At 45.6% G+C, this 22,575-nt stretch overlaps 1 protein-coding gene and 1 long non-coding RNA gene across 3 annotated transcripts in view; both read right to left on the reverse strand.

Annotated features, from left to right (window-relative positions):
- Positions 1-22,575, reverse strand: part of FAM131B (family with sequence similarity 131 member B) — a 281,063-nt gene that overhangs the window by 238,291 nt on the left and 20,197 nt on the right. The gene's annotated exons all lie outside the window — the stretch shown is intronic.
- Positions 5,643-11,850, reverse strand: LOC141273212 (uncharacterized). Its single transcript, XR_012322076.1, has 2 exons — positions 11,670-11,850; positions 5,643-6,459 (listed from the first exon to the last, which is right to left on the reverse strand). It is a non-coding gene; the product is annotated as an uncharacterized lncRNA (long non-coding RNA).

Genomic DNA, 22,575 nt, shown 5'->3' on the forward strand with positions numbered 1-22,575 from the left:
TGGCATTATGAAGTCTGAAGACTACCAACAAATTTTGCAGCATAATGTAGGGCCCAGTGTGAGAAAGCTGGGTCTCCCTCAGAGGTCATGGGTCTTCCAGCAGGACAATGACCCAAAACACACTTCCAAAAGCACTATAAAATGGTTTTAGAGAAAGCACTGGAGACTTCTAAGGTGGCCAGCAATGAGTCCAGACCTGAATCCCATAGAACACCTGTGGAGAGATCTCAAAATGGCAGTTTGGAGAAGGCACCCTTCAAATATCAGGGACCTGGAGCAGCTTGCTGAAAAAGAAGAATGGTCTACAATTCCAGCAGAGCATTGTAAGAAACTCATTGATGGTTACCGGAAGCGGTTGTTCGCAGTTATTTTGGCTAAAGGTTGTGCAACCAAGTATTAGGCTGAGGGTGCCAATACTTTTGTCTGGCCTTTTTTTGGAGTTTTGTGTGAAATGATCAATGATTTGATTTTTGCTTAATTCTCTTTTGTGTTTTTTCCTTGCAAGCAAATTAAATGAAGATAATAAGACCAAAGAATGTGTGATTGCAATCATTTTCAGGAAGAAACTGAGTATTATCTGATAGAATTGCAGGGGTGCCAATACTTTTGGCCAGCACTGTATTATATATATATACATATATATATATATATATACATATATATATATACAGTACAGACCAAAAGTTTGGACACACCTTCTCATTTAAAGATTTTTCTGTATTTTCATGACTATGAAAATTGTACATTCACACTGAAGGCATCAAAACTATGAATTAACACATGTGGAATTATATACTTAACAAAAAAGTGTGAAACAACTGAAAATATGTCTTATATTCTAGGTTCTTCAAAGTAGCCACCTTTTGCTTTGATGACTGCTTTGCACACTCTTGGCATTCTCTTGATGAGCTTCAAGAGGTAGTCATCGGAAATGGTCTTCACTTCACAGGTGTGCCCTGTCAGGTTTAATAAGTGGGATTTCTTGCCTTATAAATGGGGTTGGGACCATCAGTTGTGTTGTGCAGAAGTCAGGTGGATACACAGCTGATAGTCCTATTGAATATACTGTTAGAATTTGTATTATGGCAAGAAAAAAGCAGCTAAGTAAAGAAAAACGAGTGGCCATCATTACTTTAAGAAATGAAGGTCAGTCAGTGTGAAAAATTGGGAAAACTTTGAAAGTGTCCCCAAGTGCAGTTACAAAAACCATCAAGCGCTACAAAGAAACTGGCTCACATGAGGATCGCCCCAGGAAAGGAAGATCAAGAGTCACTTCTGCTTCTGAGGATAAGTTTATCCGAGTCACCAGCCTCAGAAATCGCAGGTTAACAGCTGCTCAGATTAGAGACCAGGTCAATGCCACACAGAGTTCTAGCAGCAGACACATCTCTACAACAACTGTTAAGAGGAGACTTTGTGCAGCAGGCCTTCATGGTAAAATAGCTGCTAGGAAACCACTGCTAAGGACAGGCAACAAGCAGAAGAGACTTGTTTGGGCTAAAGAACACAAGGAATGGACATTAGACCAGTGGAAATCTGTGCTTTGGTCTGATGAGTCCAAATATGAGATCTTTGGTTCCAACCACCGTGTCTTTGTGCGACGCAGAAAAGGTGAACGGATGGACTCTACATGCCTGGTTCCCACCGTGAAGCATGGAGGAGGAGGTGTGATGGTGTGGGGGTGCTTTGCTGGTGACACTGTTGGGAATTCATTCAAAATTGAAGGCATACTGAACCAGCATGGCTACCACAGCATCTTGCAGCAGCATGCTATTCCATCCGGTTTGCGTTTAGTTGGACCATCATTTATTTTTCAACAGGACAATGACCTCAAACACACCTCCAGGCTGTGTAAGGGCTATTTGACCAAGAAGGAGAGTGATGGGGGGCTACGCCAGATGACCTGGCCTCCACAGTCACCAGACCTGAACCCAATCGAGATGGTTTGGGGTGAACTGGACCGCAAAGTGAGGGCAAAAGGGCCAACAAGTGCTAAGCATCTCTGGGAACTCCTTCAAGATTGTTGGAAGACCATTTCCGGTGACTACCTCTTGAAGCTCATCAAGAGAATGCCAAGAGTGTGCAAAGCAGTCATCAAAGCAAAAGGTGGCTACTTTGAAGAACCTAGAATATAAGACATATTTTCAGTTGTTTCACACTTTTTTGTAAAGTATATAATTCCACATGTGTTAATTCATAGTTTTGATGCCTTCAGTGTGAATGTACAATTTTCATGGTCATGAAAATATAGAAAAATCTTGAAATGAGAAAGTGTGTCCAAACTTTTGGTCTGTACTGTATATATATATATATATATATATATATATATATATATATATATATATATATACACACACACACCTTTGGCAGTTGTTTGTGTTAATTAAATTGTTTACAACCATGAAGATAGATTTATGAATAGTTCATCAAAATTAATTTGACTTTAGTTACCAGACCCCAGAGAGTTTGCCCCTGACTATCCATTTGCCTGATCCCTCTGTCTTTGACGTACCTTCTTGGCTTTTGACCTTGGACCTCTTGACCACTCTGCCTTACGGCTCTTTCACACTCAGTATCTCCGGAGTCGTGACAGTTTCAACACGTACCGGAGACACTGACAGAGGCAGATCTCAGTGTGTTTTCGCACATCTCAGTGTGTTTTCGCGGACCGTGTGTCGTGTGCTCTACACTGAGCCAAGTCTGTTTTTTTGCGGATATGCAGTCCGCAAACTGTACCATACGGATGACATCTGAGTGTCATCCGTGTAACACGTATCAGCGCCTGGGAATCAGCACCAGCAGGGACAATGATGAGGGTAGTAGTAGTCTTCTCCCAGTGTCCACCTGTGTAAAAATAAGAATAAAATAATAAATCCATGTACTCAGCTCTCCTAGGTGTCCCCTGCTGTAATCCATGCAAACGCTGATGCCGAGGAGTCGGGGAGAATGAGCAGCTTTGGAGCTGCGCTCAGTGAGTGGCATGACACCGCTCCTGAGCTGCAGCTCCGGAGCGACTCATTCTCCCCGGCTCCTCGGCAGCAGCGGACGCATGGATTACAGCGGGGGACACCTAGGAGAGGGGAGTACATAGATTTTATTATTTTATTTTTACACAGGTGGACACCGGGAGAAGACTACTACTATCCTCATCATGGTCCCTGCTGGTGCTGATCGCAGCGCCGGCAGGAAACCATGATGAGGGCAGTGTTCAGCACCGGCGCTTGGGAACAGTGCTAACTGTACACTGATTCTCAGTTGCCTATCTGTGTGATCCTGATGTGGCACACGGGCGGCACACGGTTACCACACGTGTGACTCACTCGGACACAGATATCTCCGGTACCGGTTTTTCATGTGAAACCGGCCTTACAGTCAGTCTATAAGTAGTGACTAGCCTCACCGGTATTTATCAGGAGTCTTGTGATCCATTTTTGGTTATTATTGGTTATCCCACCAAGGACAACATCTGCAAAGAGTTTGTATGTTCTCCCCATGTTTACGTGGGTTTCCTCCAGGTTCTCCACATTCCAAAGTCATACTGATAAGGAATGTAGATTGTGAGCCCCAATGGGGACAGTGATAAGGTCTGGAAATTGTCTGAATTGTAAAGTGCTGTGGAATATGTTGGCGCTATATAACTAAAAAGATTATTATTATTATTATTATTATTATTAACAGGTTTTCTGGTTTGTTTCACTCGTGTTTCTTTACTCCTTGTTTCCATATGTGTTCCTTCCTTCCTTCCTTTGTGGATTTGCTGCCTTCAGTCTGAATTTACATCGTTCACATTCCAATAAGAACAAGGAAAACCATTGCATGAACGGTTTTGTCCAAACTTTTGACTGATACTGCAGTAATTCATCATTTCTTATCCGTTCTCAGACAATCTGATTTTGCTTCCAATTTGCTAACTAAGGAGAGACTTGACCAGATGTCTGATATTGGTCCGCTCTTTCTGATTCCGATTCTAAAAGTTGGCAAAAGAAAAATGTAAAAAAAAAAAATAAAAATAATATCTAAAAATTCAAATATATTCATCTTATTTTTATCTTTGCCCTCTGATAGAAGAGAAAAACACACCGGCATCTGGACTGAATATTGAGTTGTACCGGCAGACGAATCACCGGGTGGTAGGAATATTTTATACCGTCGTTCCAGATTATTTACTTTGGTCTTAAGTGAAGGAGAAACCAGAAATCATCTGATGGGACCTTTTCAATGCATTGTTGTATTTCTGTTGTTTCTTTTTGTGCCTTCGATGGTTATTTTGTATCCGCTTTTACATTTTCTGTTTATTTCTCTCGCTTGATAAGATATAAATGAAGACATTTTAGTGTCCATTAAACGCGCTTCACGTTTTATTTTATTTTTTTTATCATACTGTAAACACAGCAAAGATTTCCCTGGAAAATTCGGGCAGGGAATTCACCGGATATTCCTGGCACCGGCCCTGGAAATCAGCAGGCTGCTGCGCTCTTTGTGTAATATGATTAACGCCGCGGAAGAGCTGAGTGTTACATATCAGAAATGTTATCACAGCAGATTGTCCGCAATTGTCAGGAATGCAGACCCAGGGGTTCATACAGGATTCTTTTTATTCTGGGGGTGGGGGAGGGTGGTGAAATTGGATGACATTGGACTTAAAAGGGGTTGTTCCTGGTTACTAAGTTATCCTGCATAGGTGGGATAGGGGATAAATTATTGATCCTTGGAGGTCCGACTGATTTTACCCCAACTGATCCTGAAAAAGGGGCTCTGCAGAGACCCATCAGATTGGAGCGCGAGTATGTGCTCCTCTGCTTCATTCGTTCTGCATGGGAAGGTTGGAAAAAGCAGAGTACAGAGCGCCGCTATCTCCGGCAGTCCAACGCGGCCAAGCTGCACATACTCGACTTCCACTCCATTCGGATGGATCTCTACAGAGTCCCGTTCTCGAGATCACCAACAGCTGGACCCTCAGCAATTAATGAGTTATCGGCTATACGCTGTGTTTTGGGTTTTTTTCTGTAATGAAAATCTGTCTTGTTTAAATAGGTTAAGCGAAGTGGATGTGATTTCCTAAAAACTCGTTCCCACTTTGAGTGTAAAGAAGTTTTGGAACTGTACATTGTTTTATTGCAATATTCTCCTATAAGCTTGAAAAAAAAATGTATGTAATAAAATGCATTTAGTGGAGATTTCCAGTGGCTCTGCAGTCAAAAAAAAAAAATACCGCAAAAAATACAATGCAAAAGTGCAACAATTGTAGCAAATTGCTATTGCTTATTTTCGTACAAAATTCTTGCAGAAAAAAAACGCAGCATGTTTGCACGCAAGAACAGGGCCTCGAGGGTAGAAGAAAAAGCTTGGAAAAAATGAATGCCACGTTGATGGTGAAAACAGGCACGTGGAGCAAAAATGGCCGGAAATTTTATCCAACGAACTGATGAAAAATGGTAAATTTTTGTCCATTTATCTGATAAACAAAAAAGGACAATAGAACGAGGACTTATGCAGATAGAATGGTGGTTTATATGTACTAGAAAGTCTGCGGAAAGGACTACAAGTCCATGCAAGCCTCACCTCTGGTCACAACTGCACACTGGAAAGTATGTGACCCCACTGTGCCTTTAATTATGTGTAAATGCTCCGATCTGTCCTCCCGATGCACGCCTGCATTCCTGGCCATAGTATAACGGTATACATGACCATTTGTGGAATTCCCCAGAGGAAGATGTACGATGGAGGGATTAGAGACATCACATTCCTGTCGAATATATCAGATGCTTCACCCTATGAAATATAAAGCCCGGGCTCATCAATGTATGCAGGACTTGGGATGTGTGCAGTTTTTTAATGAGTCTTTTGGAGCAGGTCTGCTCTGAAAAATGCCTGAAAAATAGCTAAAAAAAAAAAAAGCTTGAAAAGACTACTGTAAAAGCACTTTGCTGGTCACATGTTTAGTCTTTAGAGAGTTTTTCAGGCTTTGATAGACTCTAGATTGAGAAAAAAACAATGTGCATGTCACTTCTTTGAAGTGTCTCCTGATGGAAAATGCTCTAAACTAGGCGCGGTCCAATCAAAAGGTTTCAAAAAACACTTCAGGAAAAAGAATAAAATGCAACAAAAACCCTTGAAAAACTTTTCAAAACTGCTTCAGAAAACAAAATATTCTTACAAAAACTTCCAAAAGAAGTAGTGTTTCCTGACGTTGGTTTCCACTTGAAAACCCGTTTTTACTACCTCCAGAAAGCTCCATATGATCATAGTCTGAGCCTATGTCCACACGGTGTCGTGTTGGCAGACCTAGGCGGTCGCTTCAGGAAAAAGCTGGTGGACTTTTCTTGAAGTGGCTTCATTCGTGGTTTTGACATAGCTTTTGCAGTGACTACACAGCCGAGTCGTTTTTACATTGCTGTGTGTTACGTTCACTTTTTGCAGTGGTTTTGCTGCGCTTTTTCTGTCGGGTTCCAGGCTGGTCTACAGAAAAAAGACTTTGTAAGGTTATGTTCACACTGAGTTTTTTGATCAGAAACTCTACAAGGTTATGTGCAGGGCCAGCGTTAGCACTCGAGCAAGTGCCGGGGTCCTGAACAGGCAGGGGGGCCCACTCGCGGTCGGCACCCCGCCGGGCTATGGGCAGAGGAGAAGCGCCCGCCCCTCTCCCCCGCTTTCTCAGGGCCCCGGCAGCCGGATACTTACCTCTCCCCGTGCCTCCACAGATCCGCTGTCTTCCTGCTGTGCGCTCCCTGTGATGTCTTAGGTCAGAGGGTGCGGTGACGTCTTTCCACCGCGCACTCCCCTGAGCCATCACAGGCAGCGCAGAGCGGGACGACGCCAGCGACGCTGGAGTCCGGACCTGAGCAGCGGCAGCAGGTGAGAAGCGAGGTGAGTATTTTATTTTTATTTAATGTTTGGAGGCATGGGGCATTATATGAGGGAGTGACATCCTGTATGGGGCATTATATGGGGGGGGTGACATCCTGCATGGGGCATTATATGAGGGAGTGACATCCTGCATGGGGCATTATATGAGGGAGTGACATCCTGCATGGGGCATTATATGGGGGGGGGTGACATCCTGCATGGGGCATTATATGAGGGAGTGACATCCTGCATGGGGCATTATATGGGGGGCTGACATCCTGCATGGGGCATTATATGAGGGAGTGACATCCTGCATGGGGCATTATATGGGGGGGTGGACATCCTGCATGGGGCATTATATGAGGGAGTGACATCCTGCATGGGGAATTATATGGGGAGGGTGACATCCTGCATGGGGCATTATATGAGCGAGTGACATCCTGCATGGGCATTATATGGGGGAGTGACATCCTGCATGGGGCATTATATGGGGGGGAGGTGACATCCTGCATCAGGCATTATATGGGGGGGAGGTGACATCCTGCATGGGGCACTATATGGTGGGGGAGTGACATCCTGCATGGGGCATTATATGGGGGAGTGACATCCTGCATGGGACATTATATGGTGGGGGAGTGACATCCTGCATGGGACATTATATGGTGGGGGAGTGACATCCTGCATGGGGCATTATATGGAGGAGTGACATCCTGCATGGGGCATTATATGGGGGGGTGACATCCTGCATGGGGCATTATATGGGGGGGTGACATCCTGCATGGGGCATTATATGGGAGGGTAACATCCTGCATGGGGCATTATATGGGAGGGTAACATCCTGCATGGGGCATTATATGGGAGGGTAACATCCTGCATGGGGCATTATATGGTGAGGAGGAGTGAGGTATTTGATTTTTTTTTTAATGTTTGGAGGCATGGGGCATTATATGGGGGAGTGACATCCTGCATGGGGCATTATATGGGAGAGTGACATCCTGCATGGGGCATTATATGGGGAGTGACATCCTGCATGGGGCATTATATGGGGGGGTGACATCCTGCATGAGGCATTATATGGGGAGTAACATCCTGCATGGGGCATTATATGGGGGGGTGACATCCTGCATGGGGCATTATATGGGGGAGTGACATCCTGCATGGGACATTATATGGGGGGGTGACATCCTGCATGAGGCATTATATGGGAGGGTAACATCCTGCAAGGGGCATTATATGGTGGAGGAAAGGGACATCCTGCATGGGCATTATATGGGGGGTAACATCCTGCATGGGGCATTTTAAAGAGATGGGGGTGACATCCTGCATGGGGCATTATATGGGGGGTGACATCCTGCATGGGGCATTATATAGTGGGGAACAAGTGACATCCTGCATGGGGCATTATATGGGGGGAGGTGACATCCTGCATGGGGCATTATATGGGGGGGGGGACAAGGGACATCCTGCATGGGGCATTATATGGGGGTAAAGGGACATCCTGCATGGGGCATTATATGGGGAGGAAATGAACATCCTGCATGGGGCATTATATGGGGGGAAAGGGACATCCTGCATGGGGCATTATATGGGGGGGCAACATCCTGCATGGGGCTTTATAAAGAGGGGGGGTGATATCCTGCATGGGGCATTTTAAAGAGACGGGGGTGACATCCTGCATGGGGCATTATATGGGGGGTGACATCCTGCATGGGGCATTTTATGGGGGAGTGACATCCAGCATGGGGCATTATATGGGGGTGACATCCTGCATGGGGCATTATATGGTCGGGAACAAGTGACATCCTGCATGGGGCATTACATGGGGGGGGACAAGGGACATCCTGCATGGGGCACTATATGGGGGCAAAAGGAGCATCCTGCATGGGGCATTATATGGGGGGAAAGGGACATCCTGCATGGGGCATTATATGGGGGGGTGACATCCTGCATGGGGCATTATATGGTGGGGGAAAGGGACATCCTGCATGGGGCATTATATGGGGGGAAAGGGACATCCTGCATGGGGCATTATATGGGGGGAAAGGGACATCCTGCATGGGGCATTATATGGGGGGAGTGACATCCTGCATGGGTCATATGGGGAGTGACATCCTGCATGGGGCATTATATGGGGGGTGACATCCTGCATGGGGCATTATATGGGGGGGAGAAGTGACATCCTGCATGTGGCATTATATGGGAGTGACATCCTGCATGGTGCATTATATGGGGGGTGACATCCTGCATGGGGCATTATATGGGGGGTGACATCCTGCATGGGGTATTATATGGGGGGAGCAGCCTGCATGGGGCATTATAAGGGGGGGGAACAGCCTGCATGGAACATTATAAGGGGGGAACAGCCTGCATGGAGCATTATATGGGGGCCAGTATCCTGTATGGAGCATTATAAGGAGACCAGTATCGTGTACGGAGTGTTATATGGGGGCCAGTATCCTGTACGGAGCGTTTTATGGGGGCCAGTATTCTTTATGGAGCGTTATATGGGGGTCAGTATTCTGTATGGAGCATTAGATGGGGCCAGTATTCCGTATGGAGCGTTAAATGGGGGCCAGTATTCCGTATGGAGCGTTATATGGGGGCCAGTATTCTGAATGGAACGTTATATGGGGGCCAGTATTCCGTATGGAGCGTTATATGGGGGCCAATATCCTGTACGGAGCGCTATATGGGGGCCAGTATACTGTGTGGAGCAATTCGCTGGTTTCTGAGCTATTGTGGAATTTACAAAAGATATCACTCATGTAATGTAAGAAGTGAAATCTTTGGATTGTACTATATATATATATTTCTCTGCGGTATTTGTGCATCATGAATCGTGGTATGTGTTAAAGGGGCCACTGAGACTATTTCGCCCGGGGCCCAGAAAAACCTCGAACCGGCCCTGGCTATGTGCACATGGCGTCTTTTTCAGGTGTATCCCATCCGGAATGGATATCAGCTTTTGGGCAGATCCTGACTGATGACCCCGTTCCTGTCTCATCAGAGTTTGGCGTTTATCACAATTTCTGGGTTTTTGTTTGTTGATTTTTCAGGATTGACCGCAGGTTCACAATGGTACTGAGATCGGAAAGTTTCATTGCCGTGGACCCAAAATGTCAATGTTTTATTCACCGAGCCACTTAGTTGTCACTTTTGCCTTGTGACGTGGTCACCGTCATGTTTGAAAAAAGCATCATCACCACATTGTCCTACATGATGGGAGAAGTTGCTCTTGGAGGAGGTTTAGATCCAGTTCATTATTCATGGCTGTGATCTTACTAAAAATTGTAAGTGAGCCCTCTCCGTGGATGAGAAGCCCCCGCTGAGTGAGCCTCCTCCATGAATGAGAAGCCCCCGTACATTGTGAGTGAGCCTCCTCCATGAATGAGAAGCCCCCGCACATTGTGAGTGAGCCTCCTCCATGAATGAGAAGCCCCTGCACATTGTGAGTGAGCCTCCTCCATGAATGAGAAGCCCCCGCACATTGTGAGTGAGCCCATCCATGGATGAGAAGCCCCCGCACATTGTGAGTGAGCCCCTCCATGGATGAGAATCCCCTGCACATTGTGAGTGAGCCCCTCCATGGATGAATCCCCCGCACATTGTGAGTGAGCCCCTCCATGGATGAGAATCCCCTGCACATTGTGAGTGACCCCTCCATGGATGAGAAGCCCCCACACATTGTGAGTGACCCCCTCCATGGATGAGAATCCCCCGCACATTGTGAGTGAGCCCCTCCATGGATGAGAATCCCCTGCACATTTTGAGTGAGCCCCCCCTCCATGGATGAGAAGACCCCACACATTGTGAGTGACCCCCTCCATGGATGAGAATCCCCCGCACATTGCGAGTGAGCCCCTCCATGGATGAGAATCCCCTGCACATTGTGAGTGAGCCCCTCCATGGATGAGAATCACGCGCACATTGTGAGTGACCCCCTCCATGGATGAATCCCCCGCACATTGTGAGTGAGCCCCTCCATGGATGAGAATCCCCTGCACATTGTGAGTGACCCCTCCATGGATGAGAAGCCCCCACACATTGTGAGTGACCCCCTCCATGGATGAGAATCCCCCGCACATTGTGAGTGAGCCCCTCCATGGATGAGAAGCCCCCACACATTGTGAGAGAGCCCCCTCCATGGATGAGAATCCCCGCACATTGTGAGTGAGCCCATCCATGGATGAGAAGCCCCTGTACATTGTGAGTGAGCCCCCCTTCCATAGATGAGAAGCCACCACACATTGTGAGTGACCCCCTCCATGGATGAGAAGCCCCCACACATTGTGAATGAGCCCCTCCATGAATGAGAATCCCCCGCACATTGTGAGTGACCCCCCTCCATGGATAAGAAGACCCTGCACATTGTGAGACTCCTCCATGGATGAGAATCCCCCGCATATTGTGAGTGATCCCCTCCATGGATAAGAAGACCCTACACATGTGAGTGACCCCCCTCCATGGATAAGAAGACCCTGCACATTGTGAGTGAGACTCCTCCATGGATGAGAATCCCCCGCATATTGTGAGTGATCCCCTCCATGGATAAGAATCCCCCGCACATTGTGAGTGACCCCCTCCATGGATGAGAAGAACCCACACATTGTGAGTGACCCCCCCCATGGATGAGAATCCCCCGCACATTGTGAGTGAGCCCCCTCCATGGATGAGAAGCCCCCACACATTGTGAGTGACCCCCCTCCATGGATGAGAAGCCCCCACACATTGTGAGTGAGCCTCCTCCATGGATGAGAAGCCCCCACACGAGTGGTCTCTGAATGCTTTATTGTTGGCAGACACAGGACTCATGGCAGCGTTACCTCCTCTTTTCTGGACAATCATTCTTCTAGATGCCCCAAACAGTCTGAAGAAGCTTCATCAGAGAAAATAACTTTATCCCAGTCTTTTGAAGGTCAATACATGATCGTCCTTCAGAATGTCAGTCTGTCCTTGATGTTTTTCTTGGAGAGAAGTGGCTTCTTTGCTGCCCTAATTCACACCAGGCAACCTAAAAAAACATTCACATCACTGATTGTGCAAATGCACTGACACCTGCCTGCTGCCGTTCCTGAGCAAGCTCTGTGCTGATGTTGAACCGATACTGTAGCTGCATCCTCTTTAAGGCTGTGTGCCCACTATGCGTTTTTTAAGCGTTTCCGCAGCGGCAATTCTGCTGCAGAAACGCTTAAAAACACTTGGTAGAAGGTCTGCCATGTTCCCCAATGATAATCCGCATGTGCATGTGCTGAAATTCAATGTAGACATCACTAAGCCACCATCCATGCTTCACTGTAGGCATCACCGAGCCATCTCTATACTTTACTGTTGGTATCACTGAGTCATCTCAATGCTTCACTGTAGGCATCAATGAGCTTCTACCATTCTTCACTGTAGGCATCACTAAACAAACACCATGCTTTACTGTAGGCCTCTCTTAGCTCTAGTTATGCTTTACTGTAGTCATCAATGAGCTTCTGCCATTCTTCAAAGTAGGCATCACAGAGCCACAGACATGTTACACTGTCAACCAAGACCATTCTTTATTGTAGGTGTCTCAGAGCCTCTGTTATGCCTTACTATAGTCATCAATGAGCTTCTGACTTTCTTCACTGTAGGCATCACGGAGCCACCACCATGCTTCACTGTAGGCATTACAAAGCCATCACAATGCTTTACTGTAGGCATCACCAAGTCCCCACCATTCTTCACTATGGGCATCACTGAGCCACAGCCATGTTTCACTTTAGGCTTCAATGAGCCCCCATCGTGCATCAGTGTAGGCATACCTGAGACTTCACTATAGGCATCAATGAGCTTTCATCATTCTTCACAGTAGGCATCACAGAGCCACCCCTACTGTTATTTTCAGTATTTGCTTCCTTTTCCTCCTACAGACACTCACTGCAGAGAACAAAATCCCTGAACTTCAATGGCTTATTTTTACGGTTTTGAACATGGAGGTGACATTTCTTGTGCTTTTCCCTCAATAGAGGTGACATCTTGGAGTTTGTGTACGAAGACATTCAGTGTTTAGTATTTACCTTACTGTATAAACTGAACTCTCAGTCCCTGCGGTCACAAAATCTCACTGCAGGACTTTTGGAGTAACTGGAGAGTATTTGGCCACCGGCCTCCTCAGGAACCTGGTGGAAGCCGGTGATGGCTTCTTCTTCTTGGTGCGTCCAGGTAGAGTAGCTGGTGTTCTCTCTAGGAACATTCAATGCCACTCTATCTTTTTGTATCCTTAATATATCTTTGTTTGTACAGGCAATGATCTCTTCTGTTTTTGGACTTCCCTCATAACAACCCAAGAATATTAGTGACTTGGGGGCCATTAGTCATGACGAAAGGGGTAAGATTGCCCAGGAACACTGCCAGAAGCTGCTGTCTGGCTCTACATTACATGTAAGGCATGTCATAACAGCCAGAAGGGAAGCCGGTCATAACAGCCAGAGGGGAAGCAGGTCATAACAGCAAGAGGGGAAGCATGCCATAACAGCCAGAGAGGAAGCATGCCATAACAGCCAGAGGGGAAGCTGGTTATAACAGCCAGAGGGGAAGCTGGTCATAACAGCCAGAGGGGAAGCTGGTCATAACAACAAGAGGGGAAGCATGCCATAACAGCCAGAGGGGAAGCTGGTCATAACAGCAAGAGGAGAAGCATGCCGTAACAGCCAGAGGTGAAGCTGGTCATAACAGCTAGAGGGGAAGCAGGCCATAACAGCCAGAGGGTGAGCATGTCATAACAGCCAGAGGGTGAGCAGGTCATAACAGCCAGAGGGTGAGCAGGGCATAACAGCCAGAGAGTGAGCAGGGCATAACAGCCAGAGGGTGAGCAGGGCATAACAGCCAGAGAGGAAGCAGGCCATAACAGCCAGAGGGTGAGCAGGTCATAACAGCCAGAGGGTGAGCAGGTCATAACAGCCAGAGGGTGAGCAGGTCATAACAGCCAGAGGGTGAGCAGGTCATAACAGCCAGAGGGTGGGCAGGTCATAACAGCCAGAGGGTGGGTAGGTCATAACAGCCAGAGGGTGGGCAGGTCATAACAGTCAGAGGGTGAGCAGGTCATAACAGCCAGCGGGGCTCTACTAAGCATTAAAGACACTGGTTGTGAAGGGGTGAATAATTCTCAGACTGCTGGAGTTAGAAAAAGTGGCATTTTGGCTGTATTTGGAGAAACCATTGGTTATATCAGTAGTGTTGAAATATTTACATTGTTCTTGTTTCATTGGTTTATTGCAAACAGAAAATTTGTACATTTTTGCTAATAAACCAATATTGGAATGATGGGGTGGGTGGAAAATTTTGATTGCAAATGCATCCTACTCGTTGATGGTTTCCATTTAGAAGCTTTTTTGCTCTACACTGCACAGAATGAAAACAAACTGGTAAATAAGTGAAGATATCTTCTGTCATTCTGCCTGGAGTCAATGGGGAACATGTTCTTGAAAATGGATTCATGAAGTCGTTATCCACTGGAACATGAATGGCCAAGTTCCCTTTGATAATATTTGCGTGTTCGGGTAACAAACCGTTACAAACAAGGGTTTTTCAATGACAAACATCTGTGGAAACTGTCAAATAAAATTACCAGCTCGCTGGAAAATGCCGCTGTGCCGTCTGCGGAGAGCCTGTGGCGACTGGACCCATCCACGTCAGGGCTAGCGGTTGAGTCACTACAGCCGGCCGTTCATTGCGCAGGCATCTGCCCGATACATATGCGGTAAAAACCAGGCAGGAGCCGGATAGAACCGTCAAAAGATGAAAAACAAGACCCCAGAGCATCTAGTAATATGACATGTCAATCAATCCGGGCGAAATACAATAAACTTTGTGACGTGACAGCAGCACAGAGTATTTTAGGACAAGAGTAAGCCAATTTTGTGGGAAGCAGCAACAGACCTGCGTGTCACAAGGTAATGGGGCTAGTAGTAAAGGATTTTACAGATCGATATAGAATGAGTCCAGACTGATAGGACTGTGATCCACAGCAGCACAGAGTATTTCAGAAGAGGAATGCGTGAGCTCTCTACTCTTGAATCTATGGTGATAGTGAGGACACATCTGCAGGTGTCATCATGGGGATGTGAGTTATTAGTCACAGACTGAGGTAGAGTGACAGCACAGAGGATTTAAGGAGAGGAGGGGCAGAAAGCAGTGAATGACATCATCAATAAATCTGTGTTTGTTATTATGACATCAGCAGATCAAGGAGATTCTGGTGGGATAGTGTGTGCGTGTGCATGACTTATGGCGGTATTGCCAAGGACTAATTATCTAGAGATATAATTTCAGCATTAAATACATTGGGGCGCCATATGGCGACGTATTTTATGTGCACATTGTGGTGACATTTTTATGCTTGAAGTGTAGCAGCATTTCTGGGTGTACAGCACCATGGTATAATCCAAGTATATGGCAAGGCAGCATTGCTTAGGTGTAAGCATAGGTGTATTGTTTAGCTGTACAGTTTGGCCATATTATTGATTACATATTATTACAGTAGTGTCATTTTTTAGTTCTACAGAAAGGTGTTATTGCATCGGCTTACAGTAAAGTGACATCTTTTAGGGCTTCTCAAGGACAACAGTGTTTAGGTGTACAGTAGGGCAGTATTATTTATACAGTATGGCAGCATTTCTAGGTGCAGCATTGCTCAGGTGTACAGTAGGGCAGTATTATTTATACAGTATGGCAGCATTTCTAGGTGCAGCATTGCTCAGGTGTACAGTAGAGCAGCATTATTTATACAGTATGGCAGCATTTCTAGGTGCAGCATTACTCAGGTATACAGTAGAGCAGCATTATTTATACAGTATGGCAGCATTTCTAGGTGCAGCATTGCTCAGGTGTACAGTAGAGCAGCATTATTTATACAGTATGGCAGCATTTCTAGGTGCAGCATTGCTCAGGTGTACAGTAGGGCAGTATTATTTATACAGTATGCCAGCATTTCTAGGTGCAGCATTGCTCAGGTGTACAGTAGGGCAGTATTATTTATACAGTATGGCACCATTTCTAGGTGCAGCATTGCTCAGGTGTACAGTAGAGCAGTATTATTTATACAGTATGGCAGCATTTCTAGGTGCAGCATTACTCAGGTGTACAGTAGGGCAGTATTATTTATGCAGTATGGCAGCATTTCTAGGTGCAGCATTGCTCAGGTGTACAGTAGGGCAGTATTATTTATACAGTATGGCAGCATTTCTAGGTGCAGCATTACTCAGGTGTACAGTAGAGCAGTATTATTTATACAGTATGGCAGCATTTCTAGGTGCAGCATTACTCAGGTGTACAGTAGGGCAGTATTATTTATACAGTATGGCATTTCTAGGTGCAGCATTACTCAGGTGTACAGTAGGGCAGTATTATTTATACAGTATGGCAGCATTTCTAGGTTCAGCATTGCTCAGGTGTACAGTAGGGCAGTATTATTTATACAGTATGGCAGCATTTCTAGGTGCAGCATTACTCAGGTGTACAGTAGAGCAGTATTATTTATACAGTATGGCAGCATTTCTAGGTGCAGCATTACTCAGGTGTACAGTAGGGCAGTATTATTTATACAGTATGGCATTTCTAGGTGCAGCATTACTCAGGTGTACAGTAGGGCAGTATTATTTATACAGTATGGCAGCATTTCTAGGTTCAGCATTGCTCAGGTGTACAGTAGGGCAGCATTTTTAAGATTTACAGTATACATTGCCTTTGCTTATGTTCACAGGTCTCCTGACTCTTCCAACTGATGATATCAGTTTATTGTTTTTAAGGGAAGATATACCGCCGGCAGAGAAATTTGTTTCTCCTTTCTCCCCGTGGAAAACACAGAAACGCTCAGTGGAGACGCACGCTCATGTGTATGGAGGTGTCGGGAGAAATAGATGTCTGCTAAATGAACACTCTGCCTCTGGCTATGGTATATAGTATGACAATATCGCTAAGGTACAGTGGTGGCCAAAAGTATTGGCACCCCTGGAATTCTGTCAGATAATACTCAGTTTCTTCCTGAAAATGATTGCAATCACAAATTCTTTGGTCTTATTATCTTCATTTAATTTGTCTTCAATGAAAAAACACAAAAAGAATTGTCCTAAAGCCAAATTGGATACAATTCCACACCAAACCTAAAAAAGGGGGTGGACAAAAGTATTGGAACCATTTGAAAAATCATGTGATGCTTCTCTAATTGGTGTAATTAACAGCACCTGTAACTTACCTGTGGCACCTAACAGGTGTTGGCAATAACTAAATCACACTTGCAGCCAGTTAACATGGATTAAAGTTGACTCAACCTCTGTCCTGTGTCCTTGTGTGACCACATTGAGCATGGAGAAAAGAAAGAAGACCAAAGAACTGTCTGAGGACTTGAGAAACCAAATTGTGAGGAAGCATGAGCAATCTCAAGGCTACAAGTCCATCTCCAAAGACCTGAATGTTCCTGTGTCTTCCGTGCGCAGTGTCATCAAGAAGTGTAAAGCCCATGGCACTGTGGCTAACCTCCCTAGATGTGGACGGAAAAGAAAAATTGACGAGAGATTTCAACGCAAGATTGTGCGGATGGTGGATAAAGAACCTCGACTAACATCCAAACAAGTTCAAGCTGCCCAGCAGTCCGAGGGTACAACAGTGTCAACACGTACTATCCGTCGGCATCTGAATGAAAAGGGACTGTATGGTAGGATACCCAGGAAGACCCCACTTCTTACCCAGAGACATAAAAAAGCCAGGCTGGAGTTTGCCAAAACTTACCTGAGAAAGCCTAAAACGTTTTGGAAGAATGTTCTCTGGTCAGATGAGACAAAAGTAGAGCTTTTTGGCAAAAAGCATCAACATAGAGTGTACAGGAAAAAAAAGAGGCATTCAAAGAAAAGAACACGGTCCCTACAGTCAAACATGGCGGAGGTTCCCTGATGTTTTGGGGTTGCTTTGCTGCCTCTGGCACTGGACTGCTTGACCGTGTGCATGGCATTATGAAGTCTGAAGACAACCAACAAATTTTGCAGCATAATGTAGGGCCCAGTGTGAGAAAGCTGGGTCTCCCTCAGAGGTCATGGGTCTTCCAGCAGGACAATGACCCAAAACACACTTCCAAAAGCACTATAAAATGGTTTGAGAGAAAGCACTGGAGACTTCTAAGGTGGCCAGCAATGAGTCCAGACGTGAATCCCATAGAACACCTGTGGAGAGATCTCAAAATGGCAGTTTGGAGAAGGCACCCTTCAAATATCAGGGACCTGGAGCAGTTTGCCAAAGAAGAATGGTCTACAATTCCAGCAGAGCATTGTAAGAAACTCATTGATGGTTACCGGAAGCGGTTGTTCGCAGTTATTTTGGCTAAAGGTTGTGCAACCAAGTATTAGACTGAGGGTGCCAATACTTTTGTCCGGCCCATTTTTGGAGTTTTGTGTGAAATGATCAATGATTTAATTTTTGCTTAATTCTCTTTTGTGTTTTTTCCTTGCAAGCAAATTAAATGAAGATAATAAGACCAAAGAATTTGTGATTGCAATCATTTTCAGGAAGAAACTGAGTATTATCTGACAGAATTGCAGGGGTGCCAATACTTTTGGCCACCACTGTATATAGCAGGGTAGTATTATTAGGGTGCACAGAATGGTGGCATTTTTTAAAATGTACAGTATCTGAGCATGGTTAGATGTACATACAGACTGGTAGTATTGCTAGGGTAGAATGATTAGGTATACAGTATGGAAATATTGCTTAGGAATACAGTGTGGTAGCATTACTAGGGTGCACAATGTGGCAGAATTGCTAGGATGCACAGTGTCGCAACATTACTAGGGTGCACAGTGTGGCAGCATTACTAGGGTGCACAGTGTGGCAGCATTACTAGGGTGCACAGTGTGGCAGCATTACTAGGGTGCACAGCGTGGCAGCATTACTAGGGTGCACAGTGTGGCAGCATTACTAGGGTGCACAGTGTGGCAGCATTACTAGGGTGCACAGTGTGGCAGCATTACTAGGGAGCACAGTGTGGCAGCATTACTAGAGTGTAGTGTGGCAGCTTTACTAGGGTGCACAGTGTAGTAGCATTACTAGGGTGCACAGTTTGGCAGTATTACTAGGGTGCACAGTATGGCAGCATTACTAGGGTGCACAGTATGGCAGCATTACTAGGGTGCACAGTGTGGCAGCATTACTAGGGTGCACAGTGTGGCAGCATTACTGGGGTGCACAGTATGGCAGCATTACTAGGGTGCACAGTGTGGCAGCTTTACTAGGGTGCACAGTGTGGTAGCATTACTAGGGTGCACAGTGTGGCAGCATTACTAGGGTGCACAGTGTGGCAGCATTACTAGGGTGCACAGTGTGGCAGCATTACTAGGGTGCACAGTGTGGCAGCATTACTAGGGTGCACAGTGTGGCAGCATTACTAGGGTGCACAGCGTGGCAGCATTACTAGGGTGCACAGTGTGGCAGCATTACTAGGGTGCACAGTGTGGCAGCATTACTAGGGTGCACAGTGTGGCAGCATTACTAGGGAGCACAGTGTGGCAGCATTACTAGAGTGTAGTGTGGCAGCTTTACTAGGGTGCACAGTGTAGTAGCATTACTAGGGTGCACAGTTTGGCAGTATTACTAGGGTGCACAGTATGGCAGCATTACTAGGGTGCACAGTATGGCAGCATTACTAGGGTGCACAGTGTGGCAGCATTACTAGGGTGCACAGTGTGGCAGCATTACTGGGGTGCACAGTATGGCAGCATTACTAGGGTGCACAGTGTGGCAGCTTTACTAGGGTGCACAGTGTGGCAGCATTACTAGGGTGCACAGTGTGGCAGCATTACTAGGGAGCACAGTGTGGCAGCATTACTAGAGTGTAGTGTGGCAGCATTACTAGGGTGCACAGTGTGGCAGCTTTACTAGGGTGCACAGTGTGGCAGCATTACTAGGGTGCACAGTGTGGCAGCATTACTAGGGTGCACAGTGTGGCAGCATTACTAGGGAGCACAGTGTGGCAGCATTACTAGAGTGTAGTGTGGCAGCTTTACTAGGGTGCACAGTGTAGTAGCATTACTAGGGTGCACAGTTTGGCAGTATTACTAGGGTGCACAGTATGGCAGCATTACTAGGGTGCACAGTATGGCAGCATTACTAGGGTGCACAGTGTGGCAGCATTACTAGGGTGCACAGTGTGGCAGCATTACTGGGGTGCACAGTATGGCAGCATTACTAGGGTGCACAGTGTGGCAGCTTTACTAGGGTGCACAGTGTGGTAGCATTACTAGGGTGCACAGTGTGGCAGCATTACTAGGGTGCACAGTGTGGCAGCATTACTAGGGTGCACAGTGTGGCAGCATTACTAGGGTGCACAGTGTGGCAGCATTACTAGGGTGCACAGTGTGGCAGCATTACTAGGGTGCACAGTATGGCAGCATTACTTGTGTATTCAGTAGGACTTGCTATTCATGACTAGTCAGTGCCTGTGCTTGTCAATGTGTATCATTTGCACTTGCACATTCACCACTCCCTTGACCGTAGTGGTCTCGGCCACAGTTGGTCTCCCACGCTCGTATCTGTGGCCACGTTTCCTATACAGACTGATGGGTTTTTAGTTGTCAAAACAACCACTTGTTTATAAATACGAGTTTTCCGTTCCGGGGACGCCGCCCTTATGCAGAATTCAGCTTCCTGACACCGTTTTTTTGTTGCTGTTGTGGTTTTAGTTTCTTCTGCTTTTTTCTTTTTTTTAACAGCGTTATGTAAAGATTTGTGTTTCAGAGGTAAACTGGTAAAACTTGTGAGGGGGAAGCAACAATCATGGATGCCGGTGACTGCATTACAGTCAGATTGCTACATTTATACAGTCCTTCCAATACCCTAGAATGAATGAATGAAACAAATCAAAGAAAAAGTATCCAAAAATAATCAGATCTTATTACATCTACAAAAGGTAATTAAAAGTAACGATCACAAAGACATCATTAAAATAATCAAAGGTGCGGGAACATCGTGTCAAAACTATAATAAATGATTGGTTCATCTAGAAAGTGCATATTAGTAGATATAGGACTCTTAATAAAAAGGTGTTAATCCAAATGAAAGGTAATTCAGATGGACTATATAGATTCTATACTCACCCATCATGATAGTGTGACACCTCCTGATGCCTAATCTCACACGGTTTGCACTGGTTTAATTAATTCTATGGCATTGGTTGGGATATATGTGTTTATAGTATACCGTGGCGTTCAGACATTTGTGGGTTTTTGTTAGATTGCAAAATTGGACCATAAAATGTTGACGTATGATGGAAGTTATAGTAATGCCCGCCTTGGTTCAGCTACATTGCCCTAATATTTCAAGGTCAGTTCTGTAACCATTGAAAGTCACAGGCTAACTAGGCATGCTGATACCTGTAGTTTCCTTCCTTTACCATTCAGGATTTATTCATTTACTTATTTTACTCACTTATATAGCGCCATTAATTCCGCAGCTCTTTACAGACATTATTGGCACTGTCCCCATTGGGGCTCACAATCTAGATTCCCTATCAGGATGTCTTTGGAGTGTGGGCGGAAACTAGAGAACCCGGCTAAATAGGTTGTCATCATCACCCAGCTTTTCCAGACACCTGACTTTTAAATCTCCCTGATTATGCAGTGATATTGGATGAACTATAGCGTCATTTTACAGATTTACCACTTGGGAGCATGGAAAAGCTGAGCTGCAAATGTAACTGTGACGGAAGATGTGTCTTACCACTGAACTAATGGGGGAAATGTGGTGTCATGTATGGGTTACCGCAATTTATTATTATAGCGCCTGCCAATTACTCCAGGCACTTTACATGTGAAAAGGGGTATACATAAAAGTGTATGTATATATGTATGTATGTATGTATGTACAGTACAGACCAAAAGTTTGGACACACCTTCTCATGTAAACATTTTTCTGTAATTTCATGACTTTGAAAATTGTACATTCACACTGAAGGCATCAAAACTATGAATTAACACATGTGGAATTATATACTTAACAAAAAAGTGTGAAACAACTGAAAATATGTCTTATATTCTAGGTTCTTCAAAGTAGCCACCTTTTGCTTTGACGACTGCTTTGCACACTCTTGGCATTCTCTTGATGAGCTTCAAGAGGTAGTCACCGGAAATGGTCTTCCAACAATCTTGAAGGAGTTCCCAGAGATGCTTAGCACTTGTTGGCCCTTTTGCCTTCACTCTGCGGTCCAGCTCACCCCAAACCATCTGTGTAGGCCAGGTCATCTGGCGTAGCACCCCATCACTCTCTTTCTTGGTCAAATAGCCCTTACACAGCCTGGAGGTGTGTTTGGGGTCATTGTCCTGTTGAAAAATAAATGATGGTCCAACTAAACGCAAACCGGATGGAATAGCATGCCGCTGCAAGATGCTGTGGTAGCCATGCTGGTTCAGTATGCCTTCAATTTTGAATAAATCCCCAACAGTGTCACCAGCAAAGCCCCCCCACACCATCACACCTCCTCCTCCATGCTTCTCGGTGGGAACCAGGCATGTAGAGTCCATCCGTTCACCTTTTCTGCGTCATAGAATCATAGAATCATAGAATGGTAGAGTTGGAAGGGACCTCCTGGGTCATCTGGTCCAACCCCCTGCTCAAAGCAGGATTCACTAGATCATCTCAGACAGATGTCTGTCCAGCCTCTGTTTGAAGACGTCCATTGAAGGGGAACTCACCACCTCTCGTGGCAGCCTGTTCCACTCATTA

Source organism: Phyllobates terribilis, unplaced genomic scaffold (genome assembly GCF_046119375.1).
Source record: "Phyllobates terribilis strain yellow unplaced genomic scaffold, ASM4611937v1 Scaffold_5__5_contigs__length_657084704, whole genome shotgun sequence".
In the NCBI taxonomy this organism is placed as follows: Eukaryota; Metazoa; Chordata; class Amphibia; order Anura; family Dendrobatidae; genus Phyllobates; species Phyllobates terribilis.